At 38.3% G+C, this 22095-nt stretch overlaps 1 pseudogene; it reads left to right on the top strand.

Annotated features, from left to right (window-relative positions):
• The first annotated feature begins 16696 nt into the window (after window positions 1–16696).
• LOC111181400 (translationally-controlled tumor protein-like) lies at window positions 16697–17870 on the top strand (annotated as a pseudogene).
• Window positions 17871–22095: the final 4225 nt, after the last annotated feature.

The following is a 22095-nucleotide window of genomic DNA, read 5'->3' as shown; positions in this document are numbered from 1 at the left end:
AGGAGAGTGACCAAGAGAAGGCAAGGAGGGAGGGGAGGTGAAGGGCACGTTAATGAGAGCAGTCCACCATGTTTTCTGCATGGACATTTGTACCTGGGTTCCCTCTAATGACTCATGTTTTAAGTCCTGCTTTGTCTCCCGGAGCTTCAAACCAGCTGTCTGCACCGAAGCGCTTTGACACATTATTGTACTGTACACCGGCTTGCTCGTTTCATCAGCGGCGGTGCTGCCCTTCACACGGAGCATGTCACATTTGACTGATGTACCACAAGACTGTGGGCTCTATTTTCCTCAGCACTGTGGAACCCTTTCCCATTAGTGATAGCAGGAGTCATGTTTATGCATGAAGAGAGACTGTTCGACCAGGCAATTGTAGCCTCCACTGCAGGCATGAGCATGGCTCCCACTTGTCAAGTGGGGCTAATAGGGTATATGCATATGCACTGGAGAATCAATTCTCTGGACATGGACCTCTACTACAAAAATAATTGCTACTCACTGGTGGTAAAGATCTCAGCAATGTCAGGGCCTTAGTGGTGAGCTTAATGCTCTACTGTTCCTGGCTGGGCCATTTCTCTACAATAACAACAACAACAACAAAGTCCCTGGCCTGAGAGCTTGATGAGATGTTTTTCAGGTGAAATCTGGAGCTGTGCTGATTTGCTGTGCTATTTGGGTGACGCTTTTCTCTGTAGACATTTTTCTCTCCATAGACTGTAATTAGTTGAATCAACTAATGAATGGCTTGGAGTCCAGTCCTAAATATACATATGACTGTGGACAAGCCGTTTCTTCTTCCTGAGCCTTGGTGTCTTCAGCTTTAAAATAAGGAAGCTGCATGAGATGGTTTCTAAGCATTTTGCTCATCTGTCTATTAAACAGGAATCATGTTATTTTGAAAATACATTTGATTTTTGTTTTATTTTTTTCCCTACTAGATTATGATCACATTTCTCATTTTATCTCAAGAGCGTAGCCCAGTTCTTTGTACATATCATATGGGTTCAGTAGATGTTTTGTTTATTGAAAGTAAAATTTTGTGATTCTGTAACTATAAATCATTTGTGTTCTCACTGGGCAGGAATGCAATTCCTTGGATGACATATTTATTGTCCCTCTTTTTGTATCAGTAAATGTAGAAAAAAATAATGAAATTGAATTTATTGCAATAGTATCATTAATATTATGTTACATTATTATATTATAAAATATTTAGTAAAGAGAGACTTACTGAGCACTTACTATTGGCAAGAATAGTCAGAGAATTCATAGATGAACTTGAATGACAGACTAGGTAGAACTTACTTCGATCTGTGAAGGATTGGTACACTTGCTGAATAGGCAGGAAAAAAAAGGGAAGTCTGTAGATGAGAAGAAAATAAATATGACTGCAAAGTGTGAATAGTAGAGAGAGTCTGTGCAACAACAAAGTGACTTGTTGATTTGCAACCAAAGTTGCAGTTGGAGAATGGAAGAAAATAAGGTTAAGTGTGGTGCCCAAGTGATGAGGGTCTTGGTTGAGACCCAGGTATAATTTAAATTTATCACAGTAACAACAATGTGACCACAGGAATTAATGGTCTTTTCCGAAAAGCAGAATGTCAAAGTGAAAGCTGACTCAGAGAAAAGATACTTTAAAATGTTCACCTGATCAGAAAACAGATGGAATCTGATTCCTTTCTTTTTAACAGGAAGCTCAGCTTCCACCCACTATGGAATAGCTACATTCAAACTGGTGTTCCAACTTAGAACTTAGTATGCTTAGACAAAATTATATTCATTATAAACCACTTCATTATCTAATTGAGTCATCTTTTATTTTCTCTTGGGCTCTCTCTGCATTTGAGTGTTTAGTTTTTGTGATGGTTAATTTTATGTGTCAACTTGACTAGGCTGTGATAGCCAAACATCTGTCTGGATCTTGCTGTGAAGGTAGTTTTTAGATGTGATTAGCCTTTAAATTAGTAGACATGGAGTAAAGCAGATGACCCTCCATAATGTGGGTGGGCCTCGTGCAATCAGCTGAAGGCCTTGAAAGAAAAGACTGAGGTCTCCTGAGGAAGAAGGACTTCAGCCTTGAGACTGACTTTGGACTCTTGCTGCAACATCAACTCTTCCATGAGTCTCCAACCTGCCAACCTGCTCTGCAGACTTTGAACTTGTCAGCTCATCTAATCATGTGAATCAATTCCTTAAAATACATCTCTCTCTCGAGACATCCTATCGGTTTTGTTTCTCTGGAGAAACCTGACTAATTCAGTGGTTTTTTCCATGGTTAAGCTGCTCTGATACAATACTTTAAAAATCCAGTTGATAAACTCAGAAGTCACTCAGTCATATTTTTCTGCCTTGGTCCCAATCCCTTTGCCATCCTTGCCCTCAGCCTTCAACTGCTTGATGAAAGAGAGTACATATTTCCTCTACACTGTTTCATCTTTTTTGCTGATGGAGTCTAAGAGAAAGAAATTTATGTTTTTTTGGTCCATAATATGGGCTGGAAATATCACTGTCATAAAAGATGCTCACGCCGCTTCAACAGCACCTAAAAAGATTCCAGCCGGGCTTCCCTGGTGGCGCAGTGGTTGAGAGTCCGCCTGCCAATGCAGGGGACATGGGTTCGTGCCCCGGTCCGGGAGGATCCCACATGCTGCAGAGCGGCTGGGCCCGTGAGCCATGGCCGCTGAGCCTGCGTGTCTGGAGCCTTTGCTCCGCAACGGGAGAGGCTACAATAGTGAGAGGCCTGCGTACCGCAAAAAAAAAAAAAAAAAAAAAAAAGATTCCAACCAATTTAGTGCATATAAAGCACCAAACTATAGTTGTTACTCAATAAGTTATTATTTTCCTCCTCTTTCTCTTTCTTCCTTTTGTTATTTTTTTGAAAACAATATCTTGACCTATTCTCACTCCCTTCTGCTGCCTTCTCCCTTTCACCTCACTGTAGAGCTCACCTCTTCCAGAGACGTAAATGTAAAATGGATACTTTTTCCAAATGTTTTATTTGTTTTCTATTTCATAGAAAGCTTAATTTCACTGAAATACGAGTAAAGACATTTCTAGAGTCTGCTTCAGAGTAATCTTCCATCTTTTGAAAGTAGTGAAAACAGATAGCAAGCATGCTAAAATAAGAGCTGTTACACTGTTTATGCCAGGATTTGTAAACACTGGGCAACTAGTTCTTCTCTGCTTAGGAGAACTATTTTGGCTATGGTCTTCTTGCTCTATTTTTGACCATGTAAACTCATTGAATTTTGCTTGGAGCCATGTGCCGGATTACAGATCAAGAGGTACTGCTGGGGAATAAGATATACTTTGGGTTTTTGCTTGTCATCTAATTAGGTTCTATTTTTTCCTTATGTTTTTGCAGTTTTGAAGTTAATGTATATTCACTGCAAAAAAAACCAACAACACAAAAAACCCCCTGAAAAATTAAACAATGTCAGCCATAATTTACTAGCATATAAATAACAATTGTTAATAGTTATAAGTATGTTTTTTTCTATCCTTTGTGTATATGCATGTGTGTGCATGCCTTTGTGTGTGTGTGTATGTGTGTCGTGTGTGTCTGTGTGTGTGTGTATGAGAGAGAGAAAGGTCTAAACTACTCTTAAGATAAAAGTATCTCACATTTCTTAATACTGGGTACAATCAAATTTCATCTGACTCTGTTCTTGTCTATTACGGTTGAAGTCCAATCTTTGTTATTTTCAGCGCCTGCTCCCCCCTTTCTTAGGCTTGAACAGAATGACAGCATTTCTGCGATCCAGGAAATTAGGAAGACCTTCTGTTCTTTAGTTTATTTAGAGACTGCCTCCCAGTGCCCCTGCCCTGTTCCTCGTGGGGACCTCCTGTGCTTCCAGAGCCACAGAGCTTAATATTCTGCTTTTAGGGCCATTGTCACACACCATTTGGAGGTCCCACCATTCCTGCTTGCTCTTCAAACACACTTAAAGTTGCCATCTAGAGTCACTCACTGAAGGTATTTGCCACCTTCTCGTCCTTTTCTCATGATCTTGAGGACCCCTCCACTCTTCCAACTGTTGCTTGTCTATCCCCAAATCAGGCCATGCTCTCCTCTAAACCTCAGAAATACCCACCTTTCTTTCCCATTCATTTCTATCGCAGTATTTTAAGGTTCGTCTGAAGAACTCCATCTTTAAGATGGACAGATCCCAAGCCCTGACACCCAACTTAGACTATTTAACATTTCAGGAGCTAAGAAGCTTCCAGTCTTGACATCTAATTTCTGGAAGCCCATCCCCCAAGGATGTACAGGGAGCTTCTTCTAAAAGCAGCAAAAGATAATAAATTGGAGTTTTCATGTGCTATTGTATTAAATGCCAACACCTCAATTTGTTTGAGTATAAACAAAAACATAATTGGGGTGATATTATAAATACAAGGTTTGTAACTCTCTTTTTAAAAAAACTAACATCATGACTATTTTCCTATGCACTTTTTTTTTTTTCCAGTCTGCGTTGGTTAAAATAAATGAGCATATGTTCAGGGTGTTAGCTGGTATATGTCCAACCAACTTGTGCTCTTCACTTAGGTTATCTCAAATGCTTCATAAAGAAATAACATAAATCCTTTTTGTAGAGCATCCCAGCCCTATTGGACAGTTGGGGAAAAATTAAGTTTTCTGTTTCTGACTCTGCACAAAGCGTCAGAACACTTGCCTTGGGCTTTATTTAACCAACTGTGTCATGTCTGATTAATCTGATTATTCACACACAGAAGTTGTACCAGAGTAGTCTTCATTTGCTTTTTCCTTTTTCACCCTTCCCATTCTGTGGTGGTTAAAGGTGGCTGTAATTCTTGACCGGTCCCTTTTGAGACTGAACTTTATCTTCTCTACCCTTGAATGTGTGCTATGATAGTTTAACCAATAGAATATGGCCCAAGTCATACTTGGGCAATTATGAGTCTACCTTTTACAAGAACTGGCAGCTTTCATTTCTTCTTTCTTGGAATTCTTGCTGTTGGATACTCCCTCTCAGAACCCAGCCCCCATGCTGTGAGATGCCCAAGCCATTGGGCATTCCTGTCTGTTGCCCATCTGAGCCATGGGCAACATTCCTGCCTGTTGCCCTTCTGAGCCATGGACAACTCCGTCTTGGTGGTTCCAGATCAACTGAGCCCTCAGATAACTACAGGCTCAACCAATATTAGAACTGCCTAGTTAACATACAGAATCTCAGATGATAATAAAATAAAATAAAACAGTCATTGTTTTAAGTCAGTAACTTTTGAAGTGGTTTGTTTTGAAGCAGTAAGATAAAAGAAATACATTCTTTTGGTCTCTATTGTTATAGGATCATGAATAAAGTGGAAGTTTAGCATCCCACCCGGTTTGTTATTGGTTTCCATGTGGTGGAGCCATCTTCCAAAAAAGACCAGTTCAGTTTCATAAAAGCTTGTTGAGAACCTACTCTGTGCCAGGCATATGGTTAAGTTTTGGAGATAAGACAAAGTCTGAGCAAGAGGCAGAGAATTTAGCAGAGAAAACATGTATAAATGAATAATTACTACATAATTAGTAGTGAATACGTGAGATAGAATGAATGAATTACAGAGATAATTTTTTATTTCACAAATACTTGGGCATCTATTACATGCCAGATACTCAAGACACTTGGAATAGATTCAAAGGGAGTTCTTGGTATGGAGAAATTTGCCAACTAGTAAGCAAGATAGATTAAAAACAGATATTTTCAATATAATGTGGCAAGTGCTAGGACTGATACATGAAGTAGTTGGTAACTCAATGTCATTACATGTATATTGCCTAGCAGAGAGAATAGCATTTAAAAGATGCTAAAGGCATTTCATATTCTGTCCTCCTTCCTTGGGGTGACAAATTTTATTTTCCAAAAAGAGCTGCAGCAATATCTTCTATCCCACATGTCCTTCAGTGACGTGACCTCGAGTCTCTCCCATCAAGGGGAAGAGTCTCATGGCACTCCTTTTGAAGCTGGGCTGGCCTCCAGGACTCACCTGTAACCAATAGAACTTGGTAGAAGTGATGCTGCATGACTTCTGAGGCTGGGCCAGAAAGGGCCAAGCAGTGTTAGCGTTGATCTTCTAGAATACTCAATTACCAGCTGTTCCATCTCAGGGGGCTTTCTCTGGAGCCCAGCTGCCATGCTGTGATAAGCCCAAGCTACATGGAAACACTGCATGCAGGCATGCTGATCGACAGACCTCGTGAGCCCAGCCTTTGGGTCGTCCTAACTCAAGCACCAGACACGTGAGTGAAGGACCTTCCAGATAATTCCATCCCCTGCCTAATTGAGTCACCCTCAACCCACTTGAGTCTTCTGAGCTGAGGTCCCAGATGCCCTGGAGCAGAGACAAGCCAGCCTCACTGTACTCTGTTCAAAATCCTGACCCACAGCATCCATGACCATCATAAAATGGTTGCTATTTTAATGTCACTAGTGTGGAGAGTGGTTTGTTACATAGCAATAGATAATTAGAATAGATGGGTTCCAAGAAAGAACCACTTCACAATGAATTATATTATTTTTGAATAGTGTTTATGGTGAGGTACCAGTATTTCTGGATACAGGTCGTTCAGTTAACTCAGAAAATGAGAAAACATTTTGTCACTAATTCATCTCTGAATGCAGATCACAGGGTTTTGGGACCCCTTCCCTGACTTCTTCACATTTGTAAAATTATGGGTCTACTTGCTTGAGGAATATTTCATTTCTTTTGATGAGAACTACTTCTCTTCATCTTCAGATTTAGTGCCAATGAAAATGTTGGAAAAAACTGATTTATTTGATATTCATGTCTTAATTCTGTAAGACAGAGCATTTTAGTAACTGGTTAGTGGGAGAGTATGCCTTGCCGTATGCAAAGACACTGGCTACCTCAAATATAATGTGTTTTGTGGCTTTTAATCACTAATTAGCATTTGCAGCAGGAATTTGTTTATATGAAGAGGACTTGAAGAAAAATGCAATATTAAACTGTACAGTTCTCTTCCACTTTAGTCATTAGTCCTACCACTTATTAAAAATTAAACCATGTACAGTTCTCAGATTGGCAACTTGCAGATTGTCTAAGGAAGATACTCACTTTAATCATGTGAATTGGAAGAGATACTTTTTTTTTGCTACTTTTAAAAATCTTACTGTAATTGAGAAATCATTAAAAGTTGGAATACAGTTCCATTACATTTAGAGGGGGAAAAAGGAGACTGTATTAATATCCAAAACATCTCCTTTCTTAGACGGTAGTCTTGGCAGATGAAATAATGAAATCTGAGTCTTTGTGGTGGTAAAATAGGTGACACAGAAGGAAAACAAGGAGGTGCAATAAATGGTTAATTAACGGATGCCAATTATATCTCAGTCAGGATCAAATAATGTCCTACAGAAGTGAGAGGACTAGTGGTTAAAGAAGGGATGGAATGGAGCTGGAGGGGACAAAATGTGGGTAAGTCTACTGTTGCCCCCTCTTGACAGCCGTGTGCTGCTAGGTCAGGATAAAAAAAAGAAAGAAAGAAAAGAAAAGAAAAGAAATCTCCTGGGATCATTGCACAGTTGGAATCTGAAAATTCTGACAGTGAATACCTGTTATTTGCAGAAAAGACGTACTTCTAGATTCCTAGCTTTCCCATTCTTTGCAATTGGCTAGAATTAAAAGACTTGTTGCACAGGAGGAAAACATGAGATAGATCCCAGATCCAGAAAATCTTTCCAGGTCTCAGACTTCACAGCATCTTCCTATCTCTGCCTGTCCCAGTCCTCAGACTTCTCTGTTATTTTCTTTTTGTTTGGCAAGTAATATATTTTTGTAAGGCCCCTCAGATTTTACCTGAGTTGCTTAATCACAATTTTCCTTAAAAGACCAGGATGTAAGGTGAGCACCATGACTGTTCTGTCCATCTTTTGTTCAGGAGTTCATGGGTGAACTGTCTTGGGTTTTCCCAAGTAAAGGAATCATGGAAGATGTTGCCTGAGGCAAGAGAAGTCCAACCCATTTAGGGTTTAGTCCATTCCATGCTGAACATGAGCTGGAATATATTTAGACTTTTCTATGTATCATTTTGGAATATACCCACATATTAAAAATAATTTTAAAAATCAAATATTCTCAGGAATTTTTTCCTAACAAATTAAAGGAGATTTTCATCAAATGTTAATTTGAATATTTTTGAGGAGATAATACATGTCTAACTGTTGGGATGTGAAAGTGCACCTTTGCAGTACTTTGGTTCCATTAATTTTTTTTTTTTTTGAGCTTGCTTGTCAGTTCAGTCACCAAGCTTCACTAAGCTTCGCTAATTTTGTGAAATTTGGGATAGTGTTTTGCCACTTTAGAGATAATCCCTGAAAGCTTCCTTCTTGCAGATGGCAATAAATCATTCTCTCCACTAAAAGCCTCCATGTCATTTGAAATTTATTACACAGAGTGCGTAGTGGACTTAAAAGCCATTTCACGTGTCTTATTACTTCAATCATCTAATTTATGGGTTTCAGCTGCAATTGTAGTTGGAAAAAGTATTTTCCTTGCTCTGATCAATATGAGTCTGGTTTTGCATTCATCCCCACTAACCCTCCCTGCCTGGTTTCATCTACTACCCTTCTTGGATTTTATAGCTTCTGTAGTCATTCTTCAGTACCCATCATTCAAGACAATACAGGTCTGAAATGGAAAGAAAGTGCCAACAAGGCTGATATAGATTGACTAAGCTTTACCAGCTCTTAGCCGCACTTGTCAAAAGATATCTTAGTTACTACTAGTTGAGCAATCTTGCCCTAGGGAAGGAGAAGCTGTCAAAAACTCCTGTGTTTAATATGTACATCTCTGGCTTCATGGAGGTAGTACGAAGGAAGCCTATTAAACACAGATGAGGTAAGACTAAGTAACACACACTTAACACAAAGAATGAAAAGGAATTGGGTACTCTTTATTGACATATTGAAAGCGTTTGTTTTTTTTTTCCCTTCCACAATAAATAATCTCTGTTCCCTTTCAGTCATTTTCATCCCCATAATGAAAGATAGTATCAATAGATTAATAAAATGAAGAGGGATGTGGGGATATTATAGTTCTCTATAGCAGTCTGGAGTCTCCTATGACAAACACACCCATGCAGGTGTAGCAATGATTGAACCACTGCAGGGTCCAGGCTTAGACTCAGTCTTTGTTGATGGTTGTAAAAGCCAACTACTGTATTCTGTGATTTCAATATCGGAAAAATCAGATGTGCCCCCAAATATTTCTATCTTGAGTGGGTGATTCAATACCATGTGAATGAATACATCTAACCCTTGTTGACTTTACATTTTAAATCCATTCAACCTCATGGGAAAATTAAAAGTTGATTCAAAGACCACTACATGCAAGATACTAAAAGAGAACTGCACCTTCCTATACAATTCTTAGTCAGCATTGGGAAGTGAGCAGTGTTTTGTCTTTCGCACCCAAATACTCCCTCCTTCATTGCTCTTTCCTTCCTCTCCAGAGGATCTTATGTGGGTACCCATCCTCCCCTTTTCTTTTCTTTTCTTTTTTTTTTTAATTTTTGGCTGCGTTGGGTATTCGTTGCTGCACGCAGCCTTTCTCTGATTGTGGCAAGCGGGGGGCTACTCTTTGTTGCAGTGCACAGGCCTCTTGTTGCGGAGCCCAGGCTGTAGGCACGCGGGCTTCAGTAGTTGTGGCTCGCGGGCTCTAGAGCGCGGGCTCTAGAGCGCAGGCTCAGTAGTTGTGGTGCTTGGGCTTAGTTGCCCCGCTGCATGCGGGATCTTCCTGGGCCAGGGATCGAACCTGTGTCCCCTGCATTGGCAGGTGGATTCTTAGCCACTGCGTGCAGGGAAGTCCCTCCCCTTTTCTTTTGTGACCAAATTGTTGCTTGCTTCCAGAACAGCCTCTTCTCTCTCTTTTCTTGCTTGCGGGAGAACACACTCCCACACTAGATGCAGAATACACCTTATACTTTTCTTCTCATCTCCTTTGCACCTATGATGTGGGTATGAGATGTAATTCCAGTGAAAAAGACTGGAGGAGATGTCCACTAGGAGTTCCTGGAAAACATTTTACCTAGTAAAATAGGCATGCGGGAGGAAATACCTCCCTTCCTCTCATGATACAGTCATGTCAGCCCGTGACACCCGGGATCGCTGTAGCATCTTGCCAACACATGGAGAATGACAGAGTGAAAAGATGGCAGGACCGGAGTCCTTGGTAGACTGGCTTGGTAGACCAGCTGCCCTCTATCTGGAACACTTTGTTTTTGAAAAACAATATGTTTTTACAGAGGCAGGTGGTGTTTAGCAGTTTGGCCAAATGGTCTGGAATTTCTAGCTCTGAGATACTTTTACCTGTCTCCACAATTAGAAGGATACTGTTCTTTCTTGGTGGTTCTTGTCCCCTTCAACGTAAATTAACTTATTGGTCTAGGCTGAGAGGTTAAGGCAGGAGCTCTGTGATCCAGATCCATCTGGAAGCTTGCTCATTAAAGACAGCTATGGAAGCTAAAGACAAGAGTCATACTCTTCAGATATGGGAACCTCTACTCTTTCTTTCTTTTCCCCCTTAGCTGAATTCTTTCCCCAAATATAAAGGAATCCGTGAGTCCAGACAAAGACATTTTTTAAAGTGGACATTGGACACAACAGACTTCACATACCAACATAATATAATAAAACTGTGGGTCAGTTTCACTTATGAATAAATGCAAACGTCATAAATAAAATAGAACAAATTGAATGCAGCAACACACTAAGAGAGAAAACACCTTGGCCACATGGTGTTCATGCCAGCAATTTAAGAATGGATCAATATTAGGAAATATTTTAACATAATTCTCTTATTTTAAACTGGAGGAGAAAAATCCTTTAGCATTCCCACCCATGGGGGAAAAAAAAGCATTTAACAACATTTTGTATCCATTCTTCATAAAGAGCTCTTCATAAACTCAGAACAATGGGCCCATCATTAACATGATGGATAGGTAGATAGATGGAGATCCTGATGATATTCTCGTATAATAAGAAGCTGTCAGGAGTTAAAAAAAAAAGAGAGAAAGGTAAAACTTGAGAAGGAAGCATGATATATATGAAAAGTAAGAAATTTCCAGCTAGAAAACATAGATTTCCATTTCAGTTTTTCTACCTGCAATCTGTGAGACCTTAGGCATATCATGTCACTCTCTTGGATTTCAGACATTTCAGTGAAAAAATGAGGCTGGTAATAGCTACCTTAGGAGGATTAATGTGATCAAAGTACATTAAAGCACTAACTTATACGGGGTTTTCATAAATGGTTGCTTTGGAAAAAAAATACCACCTGTTCTGGAGATTTACCCACCCCAAAACAGAGAGGATAAAAACCAGAAAACATCTGAACATACACTTACTTGAAGTCAATAGATGTTCAAAATTTCCTCCGATTAATCCAGGAGCATGGGTACTCCTCATTCTGATCCTTTGGATAAGATCTTCAATGATAAAAATAAAAGTTTCAAAAACCTTCTGTGACCCATATCATGACAGAAAGTTGACTTCTTTGTCATTCACGTTGACCCAAAACAAGATACGTGTTTTCTGAGAATGTGCCTGCAACCTGTTGATTTGGGATCCATGACATTCTCCAGACAATAGGACTTCATTCAGGTTCCTGGAACTGCTCATCAGAGTCACCTTCACCATCCTTTCTATTTCTCTGACCTTCTGCTTCTCCAGTCAAGACGCATAACTTATGGAAAATGGGAGAAGCTGTTAACTTTCTTCCTTTTACCTGTAGCTCTCTTCTGAAATTGCAAATTAATTTCCACAGTATGGCTCTGCAGTTTTTCTAAGACTTTGATCCTATTTATCTTAAGTGTAGCACTAAGGGGAGGAAGTGGAAGCTCAATCCAGGTGTCCACATTGACTCTGCACACGTTCATATTTTCGTGAAACCCAATCATGAGTTTCTATGTTTTCAATAGTTTCAGTTTCATTTGGTTCATGCCTTATTGCATTAATAAGTATAGTCTCTTTTTTTTAATTTAAGTTTTATTTTATATTGGAGTATAGTTGATTTACAGTGTTGTGTTAGTTTCAGGTATACAGCAAAGTGATTCAGTTATGCATATACGTAAGGCCAATAGGAATCTAAGAAATTAGGCTTCTGAGGATCCTGAGTCTAAAAAGTGTCTTCAATTGAAGAAGACATCTAGTAAATTTCTTCAACAAACTTTCACCGTGTTGTCTGACTATATTAAAATAACCAGATTCTGCTTCAGTTCCTTATAAATATCCCACAAATTCTCGGTGGATAATTTATAGTTTTTACCTCTTTGTTCATTGCATCATGTAATGAATCGGTCTTGCAAAGTTAACAAAACACAGTCTTTTGCTATAAACTATGAAATGTAAACTGCTCACCAACCATCACTTTTGAACCGGAATACATTTTGTTTTTGTTGTTGTTCTAGGTGCCCCATCTGTGGCATGTGAATTTCTATATTTGGATCAAACTTTTCATATTTCTTGCTCTTAGGCACTTAGGTCATAGATGTTCTTGAATGCTAAAATTATTTAACATTTTTTTCTTGCTAAAAATTTTAAAAAGACCACATGCAGGGGGTTATCAATAGAAAAAAAATAGTGGTATCAAAATACTTTTTTTTCTGATTAAAAATAACAGGAAATTTAAGGAGTAAAAAAAAATAAGAGAAGAAAATAACAATTGTCTATAGTTACACCATTCAGAAATAACTACTCTTGACGGTTCATTTCATTTGTTTCCCATCTTTCTTGCAATGTGTATATTTGAGGGGGCTTCCCTGGTGGCGCAGTGGTTGAGAGTCCGCCTGCTGATGCAGGGGACGCGGGTTCGTGCCTCGGTCCAGGAAGATCCCACATGCCGCGGAGCGGCTGGGCCCGTGAGCCGTGGCCACTGAGCCTGCACGTCCAGAGCCTAAAAAAAGCAATGTGTATACTTGAGATATATGAATATATTTATGCATTTATACCTTTCTATTTATAGAAGGAAGTATGGGAAGAGGGCCTGTCTTGGTTTTTCTCAAACAATAAATCTTAGGTTGCTGTGTGCTTCACCAATTCACAAACAAACACTGGCTTATTTATCATGCCTTTACTATTATTTTGTTTAATTCATTATCTTTTTAAGGGCTCAGAAAGCCTTTGGAACCTGCCAAATAATCTTCTAAATCTTCTACTATGTTAGGAGCTCATTTATCTAATTCTTTTAGGAAGATGGGAGGAATTAAAATGTGTAGAATTATATACATCCTGCATAAAGAAGGGAATAGACACATATGAGTAGATAAATGTAGACAAATGTTCTACCTAATTCTTTTTTTAAAAAATTCATTTTTATTGGAGTATAGTTGCTTTACAGTGTTGTGTTAGTTTCTGCTGTGCAGCAAATTGAATCAATTATACATATACATATATCCCCTCCTTTTTTGGATTTCCTTCCCATTCAGGTCACCACAGAGCATTGAGTATAGTTCCCTGTGTTATACAGTAGCTTCTCATTAGTTAAATCATCAGATATTTATTTTGTGCATGCTGAAATGTCTGACTAGTAGAAGGCCTGTGTCACTCTTGCTCTGGTTTCATAACTAGTGTATATGTTTAAAATGTACAGGGAAACCCCTTGTCCAGCAGCCATATTGACATGGATTAATACCTGATACTTTGACTTAAGTCATCAAAGATATTCTTGTCACTAAATGGGTGAATTGTCTTAAGAAATTAATTGAAACAAGATTTCCAGGGTGATTCCAATGTGAATTGTGGTACCAAACACAAATTAGAGCAAAAAACCCCCCCCAAAACACTTAATAATGTAAACATTTCAAAAAGAATCAAATTGAATCCTTTTCCTTATAGATTATTTTTTCTATTTAAATTCTTACTCTTGTGTAAATGTGGTCTGTCTGATCATAACAAAGGAAGCAAATCATCCACCTTGTATTGAGGCTTTTGGAGAATTTCTTCTTCAAAATATATTCTTTAAAAACAAGTTCCATTTTTACACTACATACTCACAGTTATCCTGGGGTGGGAGTGGGGAACAGGGGGAAACTTCACACAGATGACCATTGAAAAATTCACAATTCATTAAAAGGACTTCTGCTTTAACCAATATATTCTATGAGCATTGCTAACAAAGGAAAAATTAGATTCACATTTTCTTTTTTTCCGTGGGAGTATAGCCAAAATTCTATAGAAAAGTGAAGCTGAAGTAAGGCTCCCAGACAACTCTCAAACTGGACTCAACCTCTGTGAAACTTCACAGTGGCTGAACTAGAGCTTTCAACGAAGAGATTTTAGATGGATAAGCTTGGAAATCTCCTTTATAAAATTCAACCTTCCAAACAGAAATTGGAAGTCCGATCTCAGACTGAATTTCAGGTGAGCAAAATAATACAGTATTTTTCTAGAGGCAGAGTGCAATAGGAATTTATGCGATAGACAGGCAGGATTCTAAGAATGAGAAATTTTATTTCTTAAATCTCTCTAGAGACTACTGCAGACACATGTGGCTTGAAGAAGTCCTTCCATGTGTCTTCTGATTCTCAGGAAAACATATTTTTAAGCGACAGCAAGAGAGGTGACATTTTATTTTTCTCCATAAGAGACTCTCTTGGAAGGTTATTTTATAGTTTCTTTCTTAGATTCATTCCGAAGAGGTTTTTCTTAGTCCAGGACTCATATCTCTTATAAAAGGTGGAGAGAAGGTGGACTAGGGCTTGGAAAATGTGTGAGTGTAATTTAAAGTTCTTCCTTTTATCAGTAGAGTTCTATCTATATCCTTCTAAAGTTACAGAGCCCAAACTGAAGAATGATTTTCAGGTAGTCTGGGGGATGTGAGATATACTGTTCCCTACTGCAAAATTGCTTTACTTCTGCTTGTGCACCTTACCACCATGTGTGTGCTTCTTAGTTGCTAGCTAATATTTTTAGTTAACACAAAATGTCTTGCAAGTATAAAATCAGCTCTCAGCCTACAAGTCATCATTAATACATCAAACCACTTTTCTCTCTGAGCTCACAAGCCTGAATCGAGCACCTATTATGATTCAATCAGCACTGTCGTAGTAGATAAAATCTGATCACCTGAGCCCTAGATTTCAATCAGCCACCACACTCCTGGCAGGGACTGGAAGACTAAAGATTTCAATGCAAGATGGACTTCAGAATGTAGAGAAAAACCTCGAGTTATCTTTCTGTTACCTAAAACTTTCCAAGCATTAGTTCCCTCAGGTAATAATGTGTTGATATACATGTTCTCAGACATCTTTACAGTCTACAGTTGTACAAAAAGGCTAAGACATTGGGTCAAGACAGTATCATTCTTTGTGGATAAAGATAATTATGGTGACAACTGTGCAGTGCAACAGAATTCTCTGTGATGAGTAAAATATTCTGTGCTGTGATATGGTAGCCACTAGCCACTGTGTCTCTTGAGCTTGAAATGTGGCTTGTGTAACTGAGGAGCTGAATTTTTATGGATGGACCTAGAGATGATCATACTAAGTGAAGTAAGTCAGAAAGAGAAAGACAAATATCATATGATATCACTTATATGTGGAATCTAAAATATGATACAAATGAACTTATTTACAAAACAGAAATAGACTTACAGACATAGAGAACAAACTTAGGGTTACCAAAGTGGAAAGGCAGGGGATAAATTAGGAATTTGGGATTAACTGATACACACTGCTATATATAAAATAAACAATAAGGACCTAGTGTATAGCACAGAGAACTATATTCAATATCTTATAATAACCTGTAATGGAAAATAATCTGAAAAAGAATATACATATATACATAACTGAATCACTTTGCTGGACATCTGAAACATTATAAATCAATTATACCTCAAATAAAAAAAGAATTTAAATTTATTTATTTAATTTATTGTATTTTATTTTATTTATTTTATTTTGGGCTGCTTTGGGCCTTCGTCGCTGCACGCGGGCTTTCTCTAGTTGTGGCAAGCGGGGGCTATTCTTTGTTGCAATGTATGGGCTTCTTATTGCAGTGGCTTCTCTTGTTGTGGAGTACAGGCTCGCGGGCTTTAGAGAGCAGGCTCAGTAGTTGTGGCGCACGGGCTTAGTTGCTCTGCGGCATGTGGGATCTTCCCGGACCAAGGCTCGAACCCATGTCCCTTGCATTGGCAGGCGGATTCTTAACCACTGCACCACCAGGGAGGCCCCCAAAGAGTTTAAATTTAAATAGCCACATATCTTTAGTGGCTACAGTATTGGACAGGGAAATTCTATAGAATACTTTCATGGAAGGTATCTATCCTGTAGGATGATTGAGAATGTTCTGATTAAAGTGCATATTTGCTTCTCTGTGATTAAAGTGCATGTTTGCTTCTCTGTGATAAGCCTTTATTTTTTTAAATGGGTGCTATAAAAAATAATTATAAAACCTCGAATTGTTGCATGCTTTGGAAGTGTATAGAAATGGGTGACGTAATTTTTTTAACTTATGAAATATAAAAAATGTGGGCTGGTCCCTAATAAGTTATTTCTGTGAACTCCTAAAAAAAAAATAGAGACATGATATTTCTGTAAGTATTCTTTTCATTATAAAATTATATGCAGCTTTTTTTCTGCCCGGTCCCCCCTCCCCCAGAGCGCCGCTCCGGCTGCACCTCCCTAGCTCTGAGTTCCAGGCTCCTACTAAGCTAGTGCCACCGTTGTCTCCCTCCGCTCACCATCATGATCATCTAACGGGACCTCATCAGCCATGATGAGATGTTCTCCAACATCTACAAGGTCGACGACGGGCTGTGTCTGGAAGTGGAGGGGAAGATGGTCCGTAGAACAGAGGGTAACATTGATGACTCGCTCATCGGTGGAAATGCCTCCGCTGAAGGCCCCAAGGGCTAAGGTACCGAAAGCACAGTAATCAGTGGTGTGGATATTGTCATGAACCATCATTTGCAGGAAACCAGCTTCACAAAAGAAGCCAACAAGAAGTACATCAAAGATTACATGAAGTCAATCAAAGGGAAGCTTGAAGAACAGAGACCAGAAAGGGGAAAACCTTTTATGACAGGGGCTGCAGAACAAATCAAGCACATCCTTGATATTTCAGAAACTACCAGTTCTTTATTGGTGAAAACATGAATCCGGATGGCATGGCTGCTCTGCTGGACTACCGTGAGGATAGTATGACGCCATATATGACTTTCTTTAAGGATGGTCTAGAAATGGAAAAATGTTAACAAATTTGGCTGTTTGGATCACTTGCTCGTCATAACTGGCTGGCTGCTGCTTTTCATCTACACAACACCAGGACTTAGACAAATGGGATTGATGTCATCCTGACCTCTTCGTTTTGATGTTGATTTATTTGGAGTAGAGGCATTGTTTTTGAGGAAAAAAAACCAAAAACATGTTATGTAGGTTGTCTAAAAATAAAATGCATTTAAACTCAAAAATAAAAAGTATATGCAGAGTCTCTATGGAACTATGAAATCCTACTGTTTGTTATCAGAAACTCTGTCTTCTGTTGTTTTGATCTTATGTCATCTTGTACGTGGTAAGCATTCAACTTTTTTTTTTTTTTAATTTTAGAATGAATAAGGTTTATTAGGTTCTATCACCCACAGGAGGTACATCCCAAATCTGCTAATGAGCACAGCTGAGCAGAAGAGGAAAGAAGAGTTATTTAACAACTCATCATTTTCTTGCTGCAAGATTGCCCTTGGCTAATCAGCTCACTGCAGGAATTCAATAAATAATAAATAAATAAACGCACAAACTTTGACCAGCAGTATTTGTTTCACATATGTACAATTCTTTCTTCAAAAGTGACATCAAGTTGTAACCAGTTAATTTGTACTTTGTTATTAGGTTGTCTCTGTGCTGTGCTTGTGAGTCGAGATATCCCAAGTGATTCTACATTTTAATTTAAAGTGAACTAGGTCTATGTGTTGCCTTCACATTGGGTTCTTAGTTTTCAATAGGTGCTGCTGAAAACAAGTTAATGCCAGATGATGAACTAGAATGTAGTTTTTTACATCAAGAAGAATGGCTCTGCAGTTAATTTTCCTGAGAGGTTAACTTTCAATTAAAAAATAGTTAGCATGAGTCTTAGGCTGCACATCTTGTGTTCTGGACAGTCTTGGAACCCTCCAGTACCAAGGCAGGAATTCAGTTTTCTATCTAACAGCAAAGGGATTATAAAAAGTTCTCAGAGTAGGTGCTGGATATTCTCATAAACCTACAGCTCCCTATCGATTGAGACTGTCGAGGCTTGCAAGTCAATTCAGAATGATTGACTCTTGTTCTAGATTATTGAGCAATGTATTGATTCTTGGCATCCTCTAATAAGAAACATCAGGAACTCATTTGTTTATACCATCTTTACAGCCAGACCTAAAATCCCAGACATTTGGCATCCAGTTAAAAAATATTCCTATATGGTTTGCATATGATGTCACCAAGACAGTGTGGTGACAGAAATCTAAAATAATATGTGTCTTTCAAAAAAGTTATATTTAAGGCAAATAATTCATGTTGACTATAGGCGAGTAGCTTGAATTTCTTAGGAAGTTCCTCTACCTGCCAAATTGTCCACCTGGTATCAGATACAAAACAATATGAAATGTCAAATGGTAGAATAGGTGCTTTTTAAAAATCAGTTTGTTGATGTGGGTTAGGGAGATCCTACACTATGGAAACCTTCCAAGGAACTTGCATAATATAATTGGGCACTTCTAATGACAGATGGCTCAGAGCCTTAGTATTTTAAATTGTTTTTACTGCCTGATAAATGTGTCCTAGATAATGAGGGTGATTTCAGTATTGTGTAGCAGCAATGTAATTTAGGGTACAGATTCACAATGGGACAAAAATCCTAACACAGGTGTGTGGTCGGTTCAAATAAAACATCATGGACCTTAATATGGTCATGGAGCTTCTCGTCTCTAATTTAAAGTCAAGGATTCCTTAACTTTTGCTTTCCTCCATGTTTGAAATGAGACTGTAAGTGGTTGGTGTCCCTGTGCTATCTGGCACCTAACAGAAAGCATAGATCCATTACCGTATGGGGAAATGCCAGTAGAACAAAGCAGTGGTTTCATTTCATCATAACTTGCTGACACGTATAGAAGTACAGATATGGCTGACCTTATGGAAAGTGTCTTCATATTTGGTGAGTTCAGTATTGGGGAATGTCTACTCCACATCATGGGGAAGAGAGTTACCCTTGTGTGTGCAGAATAAGGTCTAAAGATACAAAGTAAGCATCTTTATATTTGTTATTTCGGTTTGTGATTGTATTCGTTTTCTATTGCTATAAAAATGACCACAAATTCAGTGATTTACACAACACCCATTTTCTGTTTGTTTTCTCATGGTTTCTGTGGGTCAGAAGTTTAAATAGTTTTGCTCATCTAGTTTCTCTACTTGAGATTTTACATGACTGAAATCAGGGGATGGCAGAGCTGCGTTCCTTTCTTGAGGCTCTGGGGAAGACTCTGTGTCCGAGCTCACTCAGGTCGTCGGCAGAATTCAGTTCATTGTGGTCTTAGGACTGCCTTCGCATTTGAGGGTTCCTTCGCTCTGTCAGCCAGGGGCTTAGTTCCTAGAAACCTCTTTGCCACCCTTGCATGTGGCTGCCCTACATCTCAGAACCAGCAGTGGGGTGTCAAATCCTTCTCATACATGGAATCTCTGACCTTCCTTTCTACAGGGTCTCTGGCTCTACCCAGGGAACATTCTTGGCTTTTAGGGCTCATGTGATTAGGTGGGACCCACCTAGATAATTGAGGATAATCTCTCCATCTGGTACAGTTCTTAACCTTAATTACATCTGCAAGTCTTTTTTTTTTTCATATTGGGTAATGTATACAGCAATCCAGGGATTAGGGTGTCGTTACATTGGAGGGGGCATTATCCTGCTTACCACAGTGATTATCAGTATTAATGACTTATTTTTTTTTTTTTGCTGTACGCGGGCCTCTCACTGTTGTGGCCTCTCCCGTTGCGGAGCACAGGCTCCAGACGCGCAGGCTCAGCGGCCATGGCTCACGGGCCCAGCCGCTCCGCGGCATGTGGGATCTTCCCGGACCGGGGCACGAACCCGTGTCCCCTGCATCGGCAGGCGGACTCTCAACCACTGCACCACCAGGGAAGCCCCAATGACGTATTATTAATTGTAGTTTAAGAAACAATTACCTATTTTTACCTCTCTCTCTGTATTTCATCTAGATACCTGGAATACCAAAAAGAAGAACTTTTCCATATGTTTCTGCAAGTTTATTCTCTTACAGTTTCCTCATCAAGCACACCTTAGGCATTTGTTATTATATCTGGAAACTTGAAAAGCATAGTCTCTGTGAAATATGAACAATTTCAAGACAAAGGAAATTATAAATTTAATGTGATTATGAATGCCGTGGGTGCCTTCAGACAATTCCTTTATTACCTCCATTGTTATGGTTTTTAATTTTTTAAAAAAACCAGAGCAAAATTAGTAAAGTCTGTCATATTTGCAAGAACAACCAGGTGTTTTCTATAGGTCTGGGATACAGGGGCTGTTTAAGTTCTGATTCATAGTTCATTTTAGTGTCCACAAAATCTTACCACTAGAAATTAGAACAGTGCCAGGTTAACTGTATTTAAGTAGATAAAATCTTATTTGATATGCTACCAATAACATTGGGATACTAGAACAATGGCCAGTTTTGTTTGTTTTTTTTTTCATTTTATTCTGTGCTAATAGTTCTGTTCACAGGTTTTCTACTTCTCTTCGGTACTTTATGTTTTTCTAGAAAATTGTCCATTTCATCCAGATTTTCAAGTTTATTGGCAATTTTGGAATGTTTTGTTATAATTTAAAAATGAAAAATATCTTTATTTGTAGTTACATTTATTGCTTACGTTTTATTTTGAACTTATTTGTTATTTCATTTTTTTCTTTAATATACTCATAAAAGTATTGGTGTTTTAAATGAGGCAAAGGTTTGTTTTGTTTAATCAATTCTAATTTTTTTGTGTGCTTATTATCATTTGGGGGTTTTACCTTTATATCTTCCCATTTGGGATTATTTTGTTATTCCTTTTCTAGCATATTCTGTAGAAAAATTTACTTAATCTCTCTTGTTTTTAAGAAATAATTTAAAGTTTATAAATTCTCCTCTGAGAACCACATTGCCCTTATCTCACTGGCCCTGAAATACAGGGTTTTTTTCTTATTATTAAATATTTTGCAATTTCCATTTTGTTTTCCTGCTTAACTCATTAATTATTTACATGTGGGAAGAAACAAACAAACAAAAAACCTTCCCAGATATACCAAGTTGGGAAGAAAGGGTGACTTCTAGTTTCACTATATGTGAATGTGGCCATTTTGGTACTCACAGTGTAGAATTTGCTGAGACTTCCTTTATGTCTAGAACAGTCTTTGCAAATGGTCTTTGTGTGTTTGAAAAGAATGTACATTCCCTGGTTTTGGATGCAAAGTTCTATATAAATCTGTTACATCAGACTTGTTCAGCATATTGTTGAAATCTTCCACATCCTTGCTTTTTTTTGTGTACTTGATCTGTCAGTATATGAGAGACATGTACTATGATTGTAGGTTTGTCTGTTTCTCTTTATGTTTCTATCAGATTTTGCTTTGTACATATTTTAAGCTTTATTCAGGTTCATTCAAGTTCAATACTTTACAGCTCATTAATAGATTTTTTCCATTTATTGATATATGAAATGTCTTTCTGTGTCTCCTGGATTCTATTTTGACAGATTTAATATCATTATATCTTATTTCTTTTTTGCTAGTATTTGACTGGTTTGTACTTTTTTCATTTCCTTATTTTCAACCTCTCTAATTCCTCTTGTTTCAGCTGTATGTATTTGGTAAATAGCGTATATTTGCATGTTGTTTTATTCATTCTGAGATTTTCTGTCTTTTGACAAGTTATTCATATTTACTATGGTTATTAAGATCTTTAGGCTTATGTCTAGTTTCTTTTTCCATGTGTTTTTTGTTTACCTTGCTTTCTCATTGTTTCATTTATTTTTCTCCTCTTGCCTTCTGTTGAATTGCTTAAGAATTCTTTGCTCTGTTTTTTCCTCTATTGGTTTAAAGC

The sequence above is a fragment of the Delphinapterus leucas genome, chromosome 10, assembly GCF_059928025.1.
Source record: "Delphinapterus leucas isolate spDelLeu-1000000601 "Yukka" chromosome 10, BTC_Dleu_Yukka2, whole genome shotgun sequence".
NCBI classification, from domain to species: Eukaryota; Metazoa; Chordata; class Mammalia; order Artiodactyla; family Monodontidae; genus Delphinapterus; species Delphinapterus leucas.
This window is presented reverse-complemented; position numbering and strand designations above follow the sequence as displayed.